We start from the raw sequence: 17,592 nt of genomic DNA on the forward strand, positions 1-17,592 counted from the left end.
ATATATTATAAATTACATGGCATATGTCCGTCCGAATGTTCATAAGACTATTGTGTTCAAATTTGCAGTAAATCGTTGCAGAAATTTTCGACATTTTTGGTAATGGTATTCCCCTTTTATACATTACATACATATTTATATATTGTATACATTAAATTGTACATAGCCTGTGTCCCAACATCATTAGAGTATCTTGTAACTAGTCTAGATAAATTGGTCAAGAATTTTTCGCGGTTTTTGATAGCAATGATACCCTTTGTACGTTACATATATACTTATACAGCATATATATTAAAAAATTAAATGTGTTATGTCCATATCAATCTACATTAGAGTATTGTGTCAAATTTGACGTAAATTGGTCAAGAACTTTTCTAGATTTTTGGTAAAGTTTCCCATTTACATGTTGCATATGTAGTTATGTATTTAAAATATATAGCCTACGTGTATCCGAATTTACGAAGGTTGTTCACTAAAGAATGATCTTTTTTTTTGTCAACATACCTTTAACCATCCTCCTTATTTCGATGGTTCTCCTCAAAGTAGTCTCCCATGAATGCGATGTACTTGTCCCAGCGTTTCTGCCAGTGTTCAGATACGTGCTGGAAACCATTTTTTGAGAGGTCCTTCAAAATCGCCTCCGCAGCCTTCACCACTCCTTCTGATGACTGATAACGCCTCCCACGAAGTCGTTTTTTCATGTTAGGGAATAGAAAAAATTCACATGGAGCTAAATCCGGACTATAGGGAGGGTGAGGGATACACTTCACTTTGATTTTTGCAACATATTCAGCAAAAACATTCGCATTTGGCGGCCGCGAATTATCGTGGTGCAGCATCCGGCCTGCTTCACGAGAATGTGGTCTTTTGCGCCTCATATGGGCAATTTTGTTCAGGGCTTCCCTGTTCTATTGTCCAGTTACTGATGTGTGTGGCTGTACAACATGCTGATAAACCATTCTATGAATATCAAAGAATGAGATAACCGTAGCTTTCCCAGCAGAAGCAACCGCTTTTGCTTTTTTGGGGGTTGGAGATGAATGACATTTCCACACTGAGCTTTGCTGTCTGCTCTCAGAATCAAAATGATGTAGCCACGTTCATCAGCAATGATTATATTTGAAAGAAACTCCGGATCTTCCTCTAACATCAACTTTAACAGCATGCATACCTGCACGCGAACGTCCTTATATTCGGAAATCAACAGTCCAGGAACCTATCGCGCACAAACGGGTGTCATGTGTAATTTTTCTGTCACCAACATGTGGGTGGCGCCCAATGAAATGTTCAGTGTTTCAGAAAGTGATATTTAGGTAATTCGTCGATCGTCTCTCACAATGACAACAAAAGTGTTGATGTTTCCTTCCGTAAGAACAGTAAATGGAGCACCGGGCCCATCTACCTTTGAAACTGATTGTCTCCCCTCTTTAAACATTTTAAACCACCTTCGAGCTGTGCTGTAGGGAAGAACAGACTCTCCAATGGCCTCCTGCACCATTGCATAAGCCTCAGCTGAAGATTTGTTGAGATGAAAGCAGAATTCCAAAGCCGCATATTGTTCCTCGCGTGTTACTTCCATTGCAGCGGTAGGCGATACTGTATATGTCTGATCTTGCCTGCCTCTCGCAGGCGGGAACCAGGAGTCCCAACAATGAAACTACTATGGCGTGTTGTTGCACATTAATCTAACAGAATATAAGTTTAAATTTTAGCGCGAGAAGTTATGAGCATAAAATATTATGATCATTCTTTATTGAACAGCCGTCGTAAGTAGACTGATAAGATAAGGAATGGGGAGGTTTTCCGGGTAAGATCGTCGTCCAAGGGAACATAAGGAAATCACTGAGAAGAAGAAGGGACAGGATGTTAGGACATGATTAACGACATCAGGGAATTACTTTCATGGTACTAGAGGGGGTTGTAGAGGGTAAAAACTCAAGGGGAAGACAGAGATTCGTATGCACCCAACACATAACTGAGCATATACCATGAGATGAAGACGTTGGCACAGGCGGACCGCATTAAACCAGCCAGAAGACTGACGACATGGAAAAAATGAGTTTGTTTGGCTCTAACCACTGGTATGAGGTTTGTTACTTATGAAATGAATAAACGAAGTAAATTGTATGAATTGTTATCCGTTCAGAGCAACCAATTCGGTTAATTTGAACAACTGATGACTTTAATGTTTCCTAAAGATAGGAGTCCCGCATTTGTTTTAGGAAACCCGGACAGGTTTCGTACCAAGTGGTCTGGCATAACCACAAGCGCCGAAATGAAGACGAGGAACGCAAGACCAGAGAAGGTGGTGAAACGACGTCGGCCGATGGTGCGTGATTACAACCGCGCCACGACAGGAGCGACACCTGCAAGGAGTGAATATAAGCGCCGATCCTGCCAGCCTCGCTCGGACAGTAGTGGAAAGTATTCACGGAGTATTAGCACGGCCTAGCAGAGTGTGCTACGAGTGACGTGTGTTAACTTGCAGGAACATTGTGTATAGCCAGGACTCGGATTATGTTGCATGTCGCCAGTCGCTTGCGACACCTTTGTACATTAAGGTTAAGTGTTGTCAACATGCTTTATAGAAGTAAAACTACTGACGTTATTTGGTAGAATTGTTGTATAGCATTCCGAGACGCGGCATCCATTAGGCACCCTATACGAGACAAGTGGGCAAGACCCAACGCCACGTCTGTTCTCTCTGTTAACGATCTCTCACACATTTCCAATCGCTGCCGGTTAAGAATCAGGGAATTATAGTGGGAGGCAGTTTACAACTTTCAACCGGATCAGTTTGTAAACAACTGTTTAATCGTAGCATCTGTAACAAGAACTGCATATGTGGTAGGGATAATGAAGAAATCGTGTTTTGCTCTAAATACAGGAAAATACACTAAACTTACTTCTTGATCAAACTGTCAACGGAAACAGTGCTGCCGGTACTGCATAGAGTCGAAGCGCCAAGATTAGTAAAAACCACAAGAGGTTTCGGTGGTACAATAGAAAAGAAACCGCGACTGATGGCCGAAGGGAACGTTTTATGTGCTTCGTCGAGTTGAATTTTGGGCTGTTCTCTGCCGCAGAACGCGTTTACATTTGGCGAAACCACTAGAAGCCTCTAATTCCTATCGCGAAGTTTGAGAGAGGTTCTCATATGATTTGGGTTGTCATATTGTGATGTTCTGCGGTCTTCTGCTCACACTCTAAGGAAATATAACTTTTAAGGCGTAAACGTTGATTTAGATGACCATGATCAGCCAGAGGCGCAGTCATTATTTTCGGCAGGTGACTGCGTCTTCTGAGATCATCATATCTTCCTCATACGACTTTTGGTAATCCAACACTGTTTGCCTGTTACAAAAGCGAGTAATTGGATTTCTTTTTGGAAGTATTGGAGATGCAGGAGTTGCTAGTAAGTCACTGGTATTGCACTCGCTGGCCATCTTGAGCAAAAAGGCGCAAATTCGGCAACTGGAATGTCTCAAAACGTAATTTAATGAGTGTGAACGTGAGGACTATGGCAGCTATTGGATGATCAGTCTTGTATTGTCCACAAACTACTCCACACAAAACATGGGTATGTCGTGTCCCATTTTTAGCTCTATTTTATTTTATTCACATTGATTATTAGACGCATTTATCTGCTGGCGTCCACAAAAAAACTAATTTCAGTATTAATTATATTTTGAAACGTAAATTAAGGGTCCTTAATTTCTTCCAGAATTTTTCAAGTGTAGGGAACTGAATGTTTTCAAAGAATGATACAGAATCGGTTGAACATCATTCAGGATCTACGTGAATCGATCCCCATGAGATGTTTCACTACATCGACGTAAAACGGCGGCTTTCCACCATATTCACATTAATTTGCTCAACTTATGTAAAAACTATCACTTAGCTGACTACTTCAAACAAAGAAGTTAAGTTGGAGGCGTAGTTGTCATTGCAGAACTCTGCTTCTCTTCATTAATCTAACGAAAAATATGAGCTGTCATTACTAGTTAGACAAAAACTTTCCATGCGCGGAACTGTGTCATGTGTAAAAGAATTTGCCAAATAGAAATCTGAGGGTCCTGACCTGCATGAAGATATACATGCGTCGTGACAGCTTCTGGTATCGGCGCCGGATTTCCTCACTGTTCTTTCGGCCCCTGTTGAAACGCCTCGATTCATGGAGCACTTGCAGCAGCTGGTGCAGAGTATTACTCTGGTAGATAAAGAACGAGGCCTGCCAACAGATAATACCAACAGCTATAATAGTACTTACTTGTAGACTGACTGCAAATATAATCAACTTTCATATCCAGTTCAAATCGCGAGAAGTAGTAAACTCAATGATTGTAAATCCAAATTCCCGTATTTCTAGTATAATCTGTAATTTAGGACAAATAGCAGAAAGGTAGACAGTAAATTACTTAGTACTCTGCGACATCCTGAAGAGAGTGTTGCCCATATAAAGGACTGGAATATCACTTTAAAGTATTACTGCTGGAAAATAAGTAAGACCGTTACTAGACGAGTCAGTTACGATAACAGAAGTAACGACAGGACATTTTGCACGTGTTGGAGATTTTTGAGTTGACCATAAGTAGAAGTTGTTTGGCTACAGGGTGAGACTGCAGGTAAAAGTTTACAATGTATATTTGAAGAAGAAGGAACAAAGATTCGGTTTAACGCCCCGTCGATATCTAGGTCATTAGAGATAGAGCACAAACGCCGATTGCGTCAAGGACAGCGAAGAAAATCGGCAGGGCCGTTTCAAAGGTACCATCCTGCCATTCACCTGGAAAGACTTAGGGAAATCAAGGAAACGTCGTTTTGATCATCAGTATATCTATATGTTCTGACTCATAGTTCAGGTTTCTGCCGGTAATTGACGCAGCAGTCGCCGACAAAATCAAAGATTGCAGCAGTGAGAAAGTAAAATAGTTCGAGATGCTGCTGGCAGGAAATTTAAAGAAAATAATACAGTGGTGCTGGGAAATTTAAAAATGCAAGATGAAATTGAAAAATGCAGGGTAACAGTGGTGGTAAATTAATCAAATACAAGAACACAATGATGGTGGTAAATATATAAATGGTGACATTGTAGAACTAGCCCAATTGTGCATTGTACTCCGTACCCTCCTCTCCCCCTTTCCCACTCTCCCCTCCCCAGCACCCGTGAGTCTTAGTCTAGTGTTCAAGTAAGACGGTCAGTCACTTGAACTGTGTAGAAATAGCACCAAGTTAGAAGATATGCAGTATTTCGGAAAACATACATTAGCTACGCTTGAACTAGCGTCGTTTTCAAAGACCGTACACAAACATACACACACACACACACACACACATCTCTGCACTTCGTACGTTAAATGCTGTACTCCTTACACATGTCATCTGTTTCTCTCTCTCTCTCTCTCTCTCTCTCTCTCTCTCTCTCTCTATGTATCTCTCTCTCTCTTTCAAAGTAATCCAGCAACTTGTAACGCCGGAAATGCATATCCTCCTATTTCCATCTATTGTACTATAATTCTTTCTCCTTGTTTTGTTACCTCAAGATATGACATTTCTGTGTCTTTATATATTGTAATTGTTTCACTATATATATATATATATATATATATATATATATATATATATATATATATATATGCATTTATGTCGATGTATAATTGGTTGTTTTGTAAATATTATTTGTATTTTTACGCTGGGTCTTTCCTAGGCAAAACTATGCTATCGAACGAATATGTCGATAGTTCGTGTGGAGAACGAGAGTGTTTAGGATCTTTGGTTGTGTTAACTCTGCCGCGTGGAGCGCGGGGAGAACAGAAAGAGAGAGAGTCTGGCTGGGGTGGTGCAGTGGAGCAGGTGTGTTGTGTGAAGCTCCCGCGAGTTGCCGCGCTTTCGGGGTTTGGCAACGTGTAACTGCGCTCGACTTGCGATGATAGTTTCTGACATGGTGTCGCGGACGGGAAGCATTAGCTGGCGCACATCAAGAGCCCGTTTCGTCTGGTGACCGTGTCGAGAAGAAGGCGCGCCAACATCCAGATTCTGCAACAGCGACGGCCGACAATGAGTGACTGTGGCCACCTCCTCGATCGACGGCTTCAAACCTTCAATCAACCAACAAGGAAGACTGGAAGCACGTAAAGTTTTAGAACTGTATGGCAGACCTCAGCTTTTCAAACTTTTAAAATTGTTGCATCACAAAAATTACAGCAACTTAGCATGAACGTTTGTTGCTCATTGTCCCAATTGCATTACCAAGCAGGGTCCCTTCCTTTTCCGGAATGAACCAGAGTGTCGTTGAAATTCAAACGCCAGCATCATTCGATTTCACTGCTTTAATTTCAAAGTTCAGTTAAGGTATTCATAGCTGGCTGCAATATATAGATTACACAAGCACAAATTAAGAGTGCGAGTTTTGTTACCGTATTTTAGCTTACCTGTGACTGCAGCTCAGCTTGGTACGTACTAAATTTTACTATTGTTAAATGCTCAGAATCATTTAATTCAAGTTCAAAGTTAAACCTCTTCTCTCTAAATTGCGTAGATTCAAGTAGCTTTTGAAATGATTGTTGAGGTAGTCCAAGACTAACCGTATTTTACTGAATTTCGATGTGCTTCAGAAAGAAAGCTCACTATTAACTTCAGTCACTAAATTAACTTTCCATCTTCCGGTTTTATTAATTCTTTTGCTAAATTAAGTCAGAGTGTAGCGAAATTTATTACTTCTGACAAACTTTCAGTTTTCACACTCCACGGGTCAACCTTCAGTTGCCACGTTTCTAGTGGTAATTATATGTGTAATAACCTTTCTTTTTCAGTTACTATAGTAATTGTCCTTAGGACTGGCGACCGTAATTTCCCCCAAATCTCAAATATCTAATTACCGGTAGTTAATTGTTAACGTAACGGCCGCACGTTTACTTTCTTTATTAACTTTACCCCTTTGTCAAAATTAATTTCCACCAGTTCCATTAGCATTTTTCCTTTCATTTAGATGTAACCCTTTCCTCCCTCTTTACCGACTGATTAACTTCGGTGACGATTGCTTTTCCCAAATTTCGATTAGGTACACGCGGTTTAATTTTTCACTGTCATTAAGGTCGTTAAGTGAGGGGGAGGTTACACGTGGCGACCTGGTGACAGGACAATCTTCGGATTTGAGGTTGTTCTGGACACGAATTTTGCATTATGCAAATCTCGTAACAAAGTACTGGTTACGAAATGGTCGATACGTCAGCGAGAATATTAGTGTGAGGAATCCTAATTAGATTTGAGATTTGGCATTTATATTGAAAATTATTAAAATGAGTAAAGGCAACAATTGCCAAAATTTGGTAGACTTGGGTATGGAACAATCGGTCGAGCAGTGGGAAACGCGCACCGCGGTACCCATTGTTCAGGGGCAGGCGGCTAGCATGAATGACGCGACCGCCGAAACGCAACAAAGAGCAGAAATGGAATTCCAAACTTTAGAAAACGTTTCGGAATCGGAAGTGAAAATCAAATCTGCATCCCTCGATGACGAATACGGGGGGACAATTAAAGAGGAAGCCGCTACGGAAGTAAAACCGGTAGTTTCCGGGAATTTAACTGATTTATTGAATGTTTTGATTAACGAAATCAAGAGTCAATCCGCAGAAATTAAAGCTCTGTCTGCCAAGCAAGAAGATCAGGCTGCCAAGCAAGAAGCTCAGGATGCCAAGCAAGTAGCTCAGTCTGAAAAAATTGAACGCAAGCTAGACAATCAGAACAAAGCTATTAATGTTGTTAACAACAATGTTGGAGTTGTTAACACAAAAGTTGATAAAATCAAAGAAGATATTGTTGTGATTAATACCGAAATCGGTAATCTTAAACAGGAAATGATAGGCATTCAGGCGGCAATTGCGAGCTTAAATACTCGTTTGTATTCCGAAATTAGCAGAATCGAGGAAAGTGTAGGAGAAGCAGTTGCTCTGATCATCGAGAATAAGGTGACGGAACAAATTCAATTAGTGAAAAAAGAGGATCAAAAGAAGGTGGAAACTTTAAAGGCTTTAGTATCCGAAGTAGATACCAAAGTGACGAAGCAGGCTAATACCTGCGAAGAGAAAAAAAGGGAAGTAGAAACGCTTGCGACAACCACTTGCCAAGTAATTACGAGAGTGTCGGAATTAGAAAAGAAACTTGACGAAAAACAGAGCTATGTGCCAATCTGTGCACATAGTTCGGAATTGTTGACGAAAGAGGAGCGGTTCGACCCCTTGAAAAAAGGCGGTATACACGCGACGGATTTCATTAAAAATTGTGAAAGAGTTTTACCCAGATCATGGACTAATGAGATAAAAATTAATGCGGTTATTGATGTGTTGGCTGGTGATGCCAAGCGTTGGGGCTTAAACCTCAACATTACGAACCTGACTTTTGACGAGTTTAAGAATTTGTTTCTGGCTGAATACTGGTCAGAGCAAAAACAGCAAAGTGTCTGGCGCGAATTTGTCGTATCGAGGCCTTTCGATGCGAATTCGCGCGGCTCGATGAAGGAGTTTTGTGAGGGCTGGATCCGCAAGTTGGAATATTTGCGTGATCGCCGCACGGAATCCGAAATAGTCTGGGAACTCTACAAGAAGCTTCCAGATGATACAAAACGCTACGTAGGAAGCAATCACAGGACAATCAATGTTTTCCTGGGAAGGTACACGCGGTTTAATTTTTCACTGTCATTAAGGTCGATAAGTGAGGGCGAGGTTACAAACTGCGTGTTTGTGGAAAGATTCATTTCATTTTATTACACACGTATGCACACACACACACACACACACACACACACACACACACACACACACGCAAACACTGCACAATAATGCTTGTCCTCTGTATGCACTGTCCTCTGGTCATTCTATTTAAGACACACACACACACACACACAGACACACACACACGCACACGCTCTGTATTGATATAGTACTTACGTACGTGCAGCCACTTGCTGTTTGGCCTAGAAGAGAGAGAGAGAGAGAGAGAGAGAGAGAGAGAGAAAGAGAGGGAGACAGTGACCTTAAGGAGGATGTTCACATCTCTGCAGTGGGAGTGTCTGGTAAGACCTCGAATGGCCTGCTAAGAGAGACGACACTTATAAACTCTGCTAATCTTACGTCAGATTCCATATCTCTCTTTCTCTTTGTAATTCTTACTTGCCTGCAATAGTTCAGGAGTTATTTGCAAACGATTCATTTTTAAAAATGAAATTGAGATTCACTGTACCATTAAACTAGGAACGCCACATGTGGTATGAGGATAGAATCACACCTCATACTCGTGGGCTTAGCGTAATAGAGCATAGATGTTGAGTTTTTGTGGTAATAAACTATCATTTTGAATTGCATCAATTGTAGTAATAATAAACAAATCTTCCAAAGAAAAATACTTTCGATAAAAAATTTTATGACATACGACTTTACATTAGTCTAATATTTTCATTAATTCTTCAATTTAATCTTCGTAAAATAAAAAAAGAATTACTTTGCTCTAAAGCAAATGTTCTCTCTTATGTCTAGGCGGCTGTCTAATTATTTTATTAATATCTTCCTCAGTTTAACGTGAGTACCTGTTTAACAATTTCGTCAATGTCTTCATCAATTTCATCTTCATGCAGACCATTATCAGCATCGACACCAAGTATTGGATTTGGGAACAGATACGAGAGATTGTATTTGATTTCAAAGGAGAACTAAAAATATAGGCAGTATTACATCTAGCACCTCGGCATATAACAGAGTGCAGTGTCTATAGTAGCACCCAGCTAGAGTTCTGTTCTATCTCCGAGGAGGATAGCGGTCACTGACAACCTATTTGATATGTGAGACATGCTTGCTTGTATTACCTTGTACTCTTTAAACAGCAATATTTCAATAATTCGCCTTACTGCAAATCTGTGGTCAGCCACAACACAGAGAGAAACATTTGAGTTCCTGGAACACGCATATCTTTTTCCTCTAACTTTGAAATGCCGAGATACAACACGCACTTTAGAGATTCAGTTTCTTTGATTATGCCTATCTCGAAGCTTGCATAATTCTGAGACGATGTTCCTTAAGAATTTGGAAAACTGAAATGCGATGCTTCGTCAGTAAGATAGAACTTGCTGGCTAGTGCTTGTTAAGCACATCTTTTGCCTGTCGGAACTTGTTGTATGAGCGTGGTGAGGTGTCGGAAACTTGTTATTGTTGCTGCATCATCAGAGACGTAATCTTCGTCGTGGTGTTCGTCATTATTTAATGCTTTCTTCGTTGCCTCCAGCGTCTTTTATGATTCTTAAACCGAGTGTTGTAATGATTAATTTGTGCTCTGAACAAAATTCTGCCAAACAGCTTATCTTTCGTTCCTTGCCTCCAGTCTACATTTTCTTCTGTATTCTCTTCTCCTGTTTATCCTGCTATCAGATTACAGTCCTTCATCACTATTAAATTTTCACCTTCCTTAAAGTCTGAATAAATAATAATAAAGACCGTTAACTGAGAAAAGCAAGTCTCACACATCCTAAGTTTCAAGCTACTTTGTGTTCAGAGGTCCAGTCGCGCTTTAGAATAACAAAATGTTAGTTCCCATAGTCTGTTCTAACATTAGAGATGGTAGGTCATATAGATTATAGAAGGGCACCTAACCCACGCTGATAATATTTCTTTTATTTCGCAAGGAGTTTAAACAGTATTTTATTACTAATGTCTCATTTAACAGTCAGCATTAAGACTGCATGAAAATTTCTTTGTTAAGTGCAGAGGAGAGACCAGACAGATGACTTTTATTTCGCATGTCCTGACTTTGCCCCGCACCCGTTGAGGCTGTTGCCCTTTCTGTACTTGCCCAAGGCCATCTAACCTAAAAAACCGCCCAGCCCACGCCACACAACCCCTGCTACCCGTGTAGCCGCTTGTTGCGTGTAGTGGACTCCTGACCTATCCAGCGGAACCCGAAACCCCACCACCCTATGGCGCAAGTCGAGGAATCTGCAGCCCACATGGTCGCAGAACCGTCTCAGCCTCTGATTCAGTCCCTCCACTCGGCTCTGTAACAAAGGTCCGCAGTCAGTCCTGTCGACGATGCTGCAGATGGTGAGCTCTGCTTTCATCCCGCTAGCGAGACTGGCAGTCTTCACCAAATCAGATAGCGGCCGGAAGCCAGAGAGGATTTCCTCCGATCCATAGCGACACACATCATTGGTGCCGACATGAGCGACCACCTGCAGATGGGTGCACCCTGTACCCTTCATGGCATCCGGAAGGACCCTTTCCACATCTGGAATGAGTCCCCCCGGTATGCACACGGAGTGCACATTGGTTTTCTTCCCCTCTCTTGCTGCCATTTCCCTAAGGGGCCCTATTACGCGCCTGACGTTGGAGCTCCCAACTACCAGTAAGCCCACCCTCTGCGACCGCCCGGATCTTGCAGACTGAGGGGCAACCTCTGGAACAGGACAAGCAGCCATGTCAGGCCGAAGATCAGTATCAGCCTGAGACAGAGCCTGAAACCGGTTCGTCAGACAAACTGGAGAGGTCTTCCGTTCAGCCCTCTGGAATGTCTTTCGCCCCCTGCCACACCTTGAGACGACCTCCCACTCTACCACAGGTGAGGGATCAGCCTCAATGTGGGCAGTATCCCGGGCAACCACAGTCGTAGTCCGATCGGGGGATGCGTGGGACGAGCTGGCCATCACCGACAAACCCCCATCCGGACCCCCACAGTGATGCCCATTGGCAACAGCCTCAAGCTGTGTGACCGAAGCCAACACTGCCTGAAGCTGGGAGCGAAGGGATGCCAACTCAGCCTGCATCCGAACACAGCAGTTGCAGCCCCTATCCATGCTAAAAACTGTTGTGCAAAGAATGTCTGAACTAATCTACAGAGAGCGCAAACAAATCGACAAAATTTAAACGGTTATTAAAATACAAGATTGCCTAGTAAATGCAGTAATGCTGCTACTTGCGTACTGCTGACACACTGCTCGTCGGCGGAAGGAGACTACGCGATTTTACACTATTCAGGTACTAAAACGCGATGCTACAACTCTCAAATACTATAATATGCCCGAAATTTATGACTTAAACAATGCAAGTACCAAAACACGCAAAGAAATTAAGAATTAAACTATGTAACAAATGAGTGAGCTAGGAGTATACGACTTGCTGCTGCAGCTAGTTATCCAACGGCGGCCGGGAGCACACAGCTTTGGAAGACTGGCGGTGAAGAATGGAGAAAGAACAGCATTCGACAACGTAAAGTGAAGTATGATGTTCAAAATCTTCAGAAAAATAGGCGTATGCTGCAGGGCAAAGCGGGTATCACATAACATGTGCTCAGATTAAAAAGGATGGGGTAAAATATTTATCCTTTACTGTTCAACATGTATATCGAATAAGTAATCAAGTGAACACAATAAAACTTCAGAAATCGGTTTAAAAATTGGGGTGAAAACATATTAATGATAAAATTTGCTGATGACAGTGCTGTTCTCTGTGAAAATGAGGAAGAATTGCAGAACCTGTTGACTTAAATACACAGTCTATTCCTACTCAATGTGGACTGAGAGTAAACTAAAGAAAATGAAAGGAGCAACAGAAATGAGTTTAGCGACAAACTTACATCAAAACTGAGGGTGACGTAGCAGACTATGTCAGGAATTGCGCTGCCTTGTAAGCAAGTAACACGTGAAAGGTGAAGGAAAGAAGATGTAAGAAGTAATCTAGCTCAAACGGAGGGAGCATTCTAGTTGAAGGAAGTCTATTTGTATGAAACATAGTTCTTAAGTTATTGAAGAAATTGATGAGAGCGTGCTCCTGAGGCACAGTATTGTATCGAAGTAAAATATGGGCTGTGGAAAAAGAAAATGGAGTAGAATAGAAGAGTTTGAAATGTGGTTCGAGAGAAGTACGCTGAAAATTGAATGGACTGATAAAATAAGAAATCAGAACTAGCGAAGAAAGGAATACATGGAAGTCACAAACTTGAAGAAGCGACAGGATGGCAGGACATGCGTTAAGACAACAGGTAATTAGTTTCTTTCGTGCATGTCTGACAGAACAGACACTGTTGACGATCTACAGCACTCGAAAAACATCTAAATGTATTCGCTGACTACGAATTCGATAACGTCAGCTGTTTAGGTACATATGTACTATCCGAGTGTGACATATGAAAATTTGTGTTGGGTCGCGACTCGAACCCGAGCTGTCAGCTTAACCATTTCGGCTATCTGTGCACTATTGGAAATCCGAAGTGGTTAAGGCGCTCGCATGCGGCAAGCTGGAAATCCGGTTTCGAGGTCCAGTCCGTCACAAATTTTCATATGTCACTACTGGGTAGTAGATCTGTAGCTACACAGCTGAGTTTATGGAATTCACAATTAGCCAATAAATTTTAGAAGAGTAAGTATCAGATAATTTGAGAGGTCTGTAGAGAGCAAAATTAGTAGGGGAAGACAGAGATCGAAATTTATACAACTAATTATGTAGGGCTGCAAGAGTAAGTGCTGCTTTCAGATATAGGTTGCCAGAGGAGAAGAAACCACAGCATGTTACATGAAACCAAACAGAAGAAAAATGACTACAAAAAGTCTCATTAAGTCGAAAATGATCCACGTAATAAGAGAAATATGAAATATGGCACTCGAAAAGCTAAGTCAGGTGACAGAAACATTAATAAGTAAGCAACAACCATTAGACCGAGCGAGGTGACGCAGTGGTTAGCACACTGAACTCGCATTCGGGAGAACGACAATTCAAACCCGTGTCCAGCCATCCTGTTTTAGCTTTTCCATTATTTCTTTAAATCGCTTGAGGCAAATGCCTTTCCTTCGAAAGGGCATGTCCGACTTCCTTCCGTGATTCGATGGGACTGATGAACTTGCTGTTTGGCCCCCTCCCCCAAACCAACCAACCAATCAACCACTAGAAGTTGAGATTAAACAGCGGTTTTAAAAGGCATCTTACTTTCTGTTTGGAACGTCCTGTCACTGTTCACTTCCTTGGTGGAGATCCATGCGCTACTTTTAATTATTGCGAGCACATCGTGCATGAGACAAACAGCAAAGCAGATTAGATGCCTTGAGCGGATTGTTCGCTGACCAAAGTGAGCGAGTAGCTGGATTATTGCTCATCTCAAGGTCATGCATTTGGGCTTTGAAATACTGTCTCTCACGACGTAAAACGAGGTCGCGCGACCAATATGCAAGGCACATGATAAACACGTCACGTAGAGTGAAGTTAACGTTATGTGCCCTTAATCCAAGAACTGCCAAATTATTGTTCTTCAACGTACATTTGTATTTGGGCTACCTGATTGACATGGAGAATGGAAAAATGAATGTAAAATAATAAAAAAGAAATGGAATGACCTTGAAGTTCAAAATGTTCAAATGTGTGTGAAATCTTATGGGACTTACATGTTAAGGTCATCAGTCCCTAAGCTTACACACTACTTAACCTAAATTATCCTAAGGACAAACACACACACACCCATGCCCGAGGGAGGACTCGAATCTGCGCCGGGATCAGCCGCACAGTCCATGACTGCAGCGCCTTAGACCGCTCGGACCTTGAAGTACTTGATATATTTTAGACGATTCCCAAATGGGGATCATGGTAGCTAACGGGTTAAGGCCCATGTTCACAGGGACCCCCTTCTTGAGCGGTGTACCGTAGGTCTCTAGAAGAGCGTAGCGTTCCAAAGGATTGGAAAAGGGCACAGGTCATCCCCGTTTTCAAGAAGGGACGTCGAACAGATGTGCAGAACTATAGATCTATATCTCGTGCGTCTATCAGTTGTAGAATTTTTGAACACGTATAATGACTTTTCTGGAGACTAGAAATGTACTCTGTAGGAATCAGCATGGGTTTCGAAAAAGACGATCGTGTGAAACTCAGCTCGCGCTATTCGTCCGCAAGACTCAGAGGGCCATAGACACGAGTCCAAAGGAAGATGCCGTGTTTCTTGACTTCCGCAAGTTCGTTCGATAGAGTTCCCCACAGTCGTTTAATAAACAAAGTAAGAGCATATGGACTATCAGACCAATTGTGTGATTGGATTGAAGAGTTCCTAGATAACAGAACGCAGCATGTCATTCTCAATGTAGAGAAGTCTTTCGAAGTAAGAGTGATTTCAGCTGTGCCGCTGGGGAGTGTCGGAGGACCGTTGCTTTTCACAGTATACATAAATGACCTTGTGGGTGACATCGGAAGTTCACTGAGGCTTTTTGCGGATGATGCTGTGGTATATTGAGAGGTTGTAACAATGGAAAATTGTACTGAAACGCAGGAGGATCTGCAGCGAATTGACGCATGGTGCAGGGAATGGCAATTGAATCTCAATGTAGACAAGTGTAATATGCTGCGAATACATAGAAAGAAAGATCCCTTATCATTTAGCTACAATATAGCAGGTCAGCAACTGGAAGCAGTTAATTCCATAAATTATCTGGGAGAACGCATTAGGAGTGATTTAAAATGAAACGATCATATAAAGTTGATCGCCGGTAAAGCAGATGCCAGACTGAGATTCATTGGAAGAATCCTAAGGAAATGCAATCCGAAAACAAAGGAAGTAGGTTACAGTACGCTTGTTCGCCCACGGCTTGAGTACTGCTCAGCAGTGTGGGATCCGTACCAGATAGGGTTGATAGAAGAGATAGAGAAGATCCAACGGAGAGCAGCGCGCTTCGTTACAGGATCGTTTAGTAATCGCGAAAGCGTTACGGAGATGATAGATAAACTCCAGTGGAAGACTCTGCAGGAGAGACGGTCAGTAGCTCGGTACGGGCTTTTGTTGAAGTTTCGAGAACATACCTTCACCGAGGAGTCAAGCAGTATATCGCTCCCTCCTACGTATATCTCGCGAAGAGACCATGAGGATAAAATCAGAGAGATTAGAGTCCACAGAGAGGCATACCGACAATCTTTCTTTCCACGAACAATAAGAGACTGGAATAGAAGGGAGAACCGATAGAGGTACTCAAGGTACCCTCCGCCACACACCGTCAGGTGGCTTGCGGAGTATGGATGTAGATGTAGATGGTTCTGACTGTCAATTCTACCAGCGGACAGTTACATGCTCACCCAGACCTCTGCCTGCGCAGCCACGCTCCTTCAGTACGCTGGCACAAGTCTGGGTTGTCGGCAGACGGTTGCAGGTGACCACATACAAATGGACGGATCTGTGGACCAGCTCTTACGAAAACTTGATACCTACCTTGATCACAAATCCGAAAGAGACGAAAATGACGAGAGAGCAGAGTGCGATCTCGTCCAGCTCCTGTGAGGGGTCCATGATGAGCTTGAGGGCGGTGAAAGGCGGCAAGAAGGCGACAAGGAGCATCGAGAAGGAGGCGGAGGCGGCGGCCCGGAAGCGGCCACGCCCCGTCTGGGGCCACCACAGGCCCAGCAGCCGGCGCAGGGACGCTCCAGAGCCCAGCAGCGCGCGCTCTTCAGTTCCCGCCTCCTCCATCAAGCTGTCAGATACAAACACAAATCCTTTATTCATCTCTGATTTTTTAGGATGGTTAGAATTAATCTTTTGCTGCTGAGAGGGCCGCTATAAAAAACGAATGACAGTAGGACAATGAAACGTTGTGTAAACATTTATAAAGACGTACGGAAGAGAAATAACAAATAAACCAGTGGAAGAAACACTCTTTAATTTCCACTTGAGAGGGTAACATTTGTTTATTGCGAACCATGTTTACATTCTAGGTTACGAACGTCACTCAAGGTGACGGACATCCACATCCACGATAGCCTCCAACTGCAAAACAGATTGCTCTACTCCTGCATGAAACATCTCAGGTGCAATGTTGGCTACCTCTCTCGCTATCCTTATTTTACATCTCCAACGTGTGTTACCGTCCCGTTGAAAAACCCTGTCCTTCAGGTTACTCCACAACCAGACATAATACGGGGCCAAATCCGGTGATCTGGCCCTGAAAGAGGACCTCTTCGTATTCTTTTAATGCGTCGATTCTCTCGAAGAGTAGCAGCACTATTGTTAATGTTTTAATGAGACGACAATACGAATAAAGCCCTGCTCACCTCTTCCAGACTCATGATGACTGTCCGTCATTCACACGGAAGCTTGTATTTCAGCCCTACGTCTCCGTACCATCACCGGCGCCTAACAGCTACTCAGGACACTAACACTATTGAAAACGAAAATGCTGTGGCGTAAAGTACGAACATCATTCCTATAAAGTTGAGTGCCCATACAGTAAATACTTTCCCTCTAAACTGGCTCAAATAGCGTGAGTGTTATTGTAACCATCCTGTACTTACGTGCAACCTGTGTCGTGAAAAGCAGAAAGAAAAATAAAGATAGATATACTGAATAACCAACATTTAGGAGAAGACAAATTTGGGTGTATGAAAAAAACCAAGCAAGATATCTAAAATGGTAGGTTTTCGTGTTTTTCCTGCTGGGCGTTGTCATCTTGGAAAACAGGGTTTACTGTTTGCATGATACTTCGATCGCGTAACTCGCAATCTAAATATCGTTTAAGTACGAGGCGGATCACCGCGATTATCCAGAATTATTACGAATGATGTTAGAGAAAAGAACGGATATCAACAGGGAAACGTA

This window comes from Schistocerca nitens, chromosome 1 (assembly GCF_023898315.1).
Source record: "Schistocerca nitens isolate TAMUIC-IGC-003100 chromosome 1, iqSchNite1.1, whole genome shotgun sequence".
NCBI lineage: Eukaryota > Metazoa > Arthropoda > Insecta > Orthoptera > Acrididae > Schistocerca > Schistocerca nitens.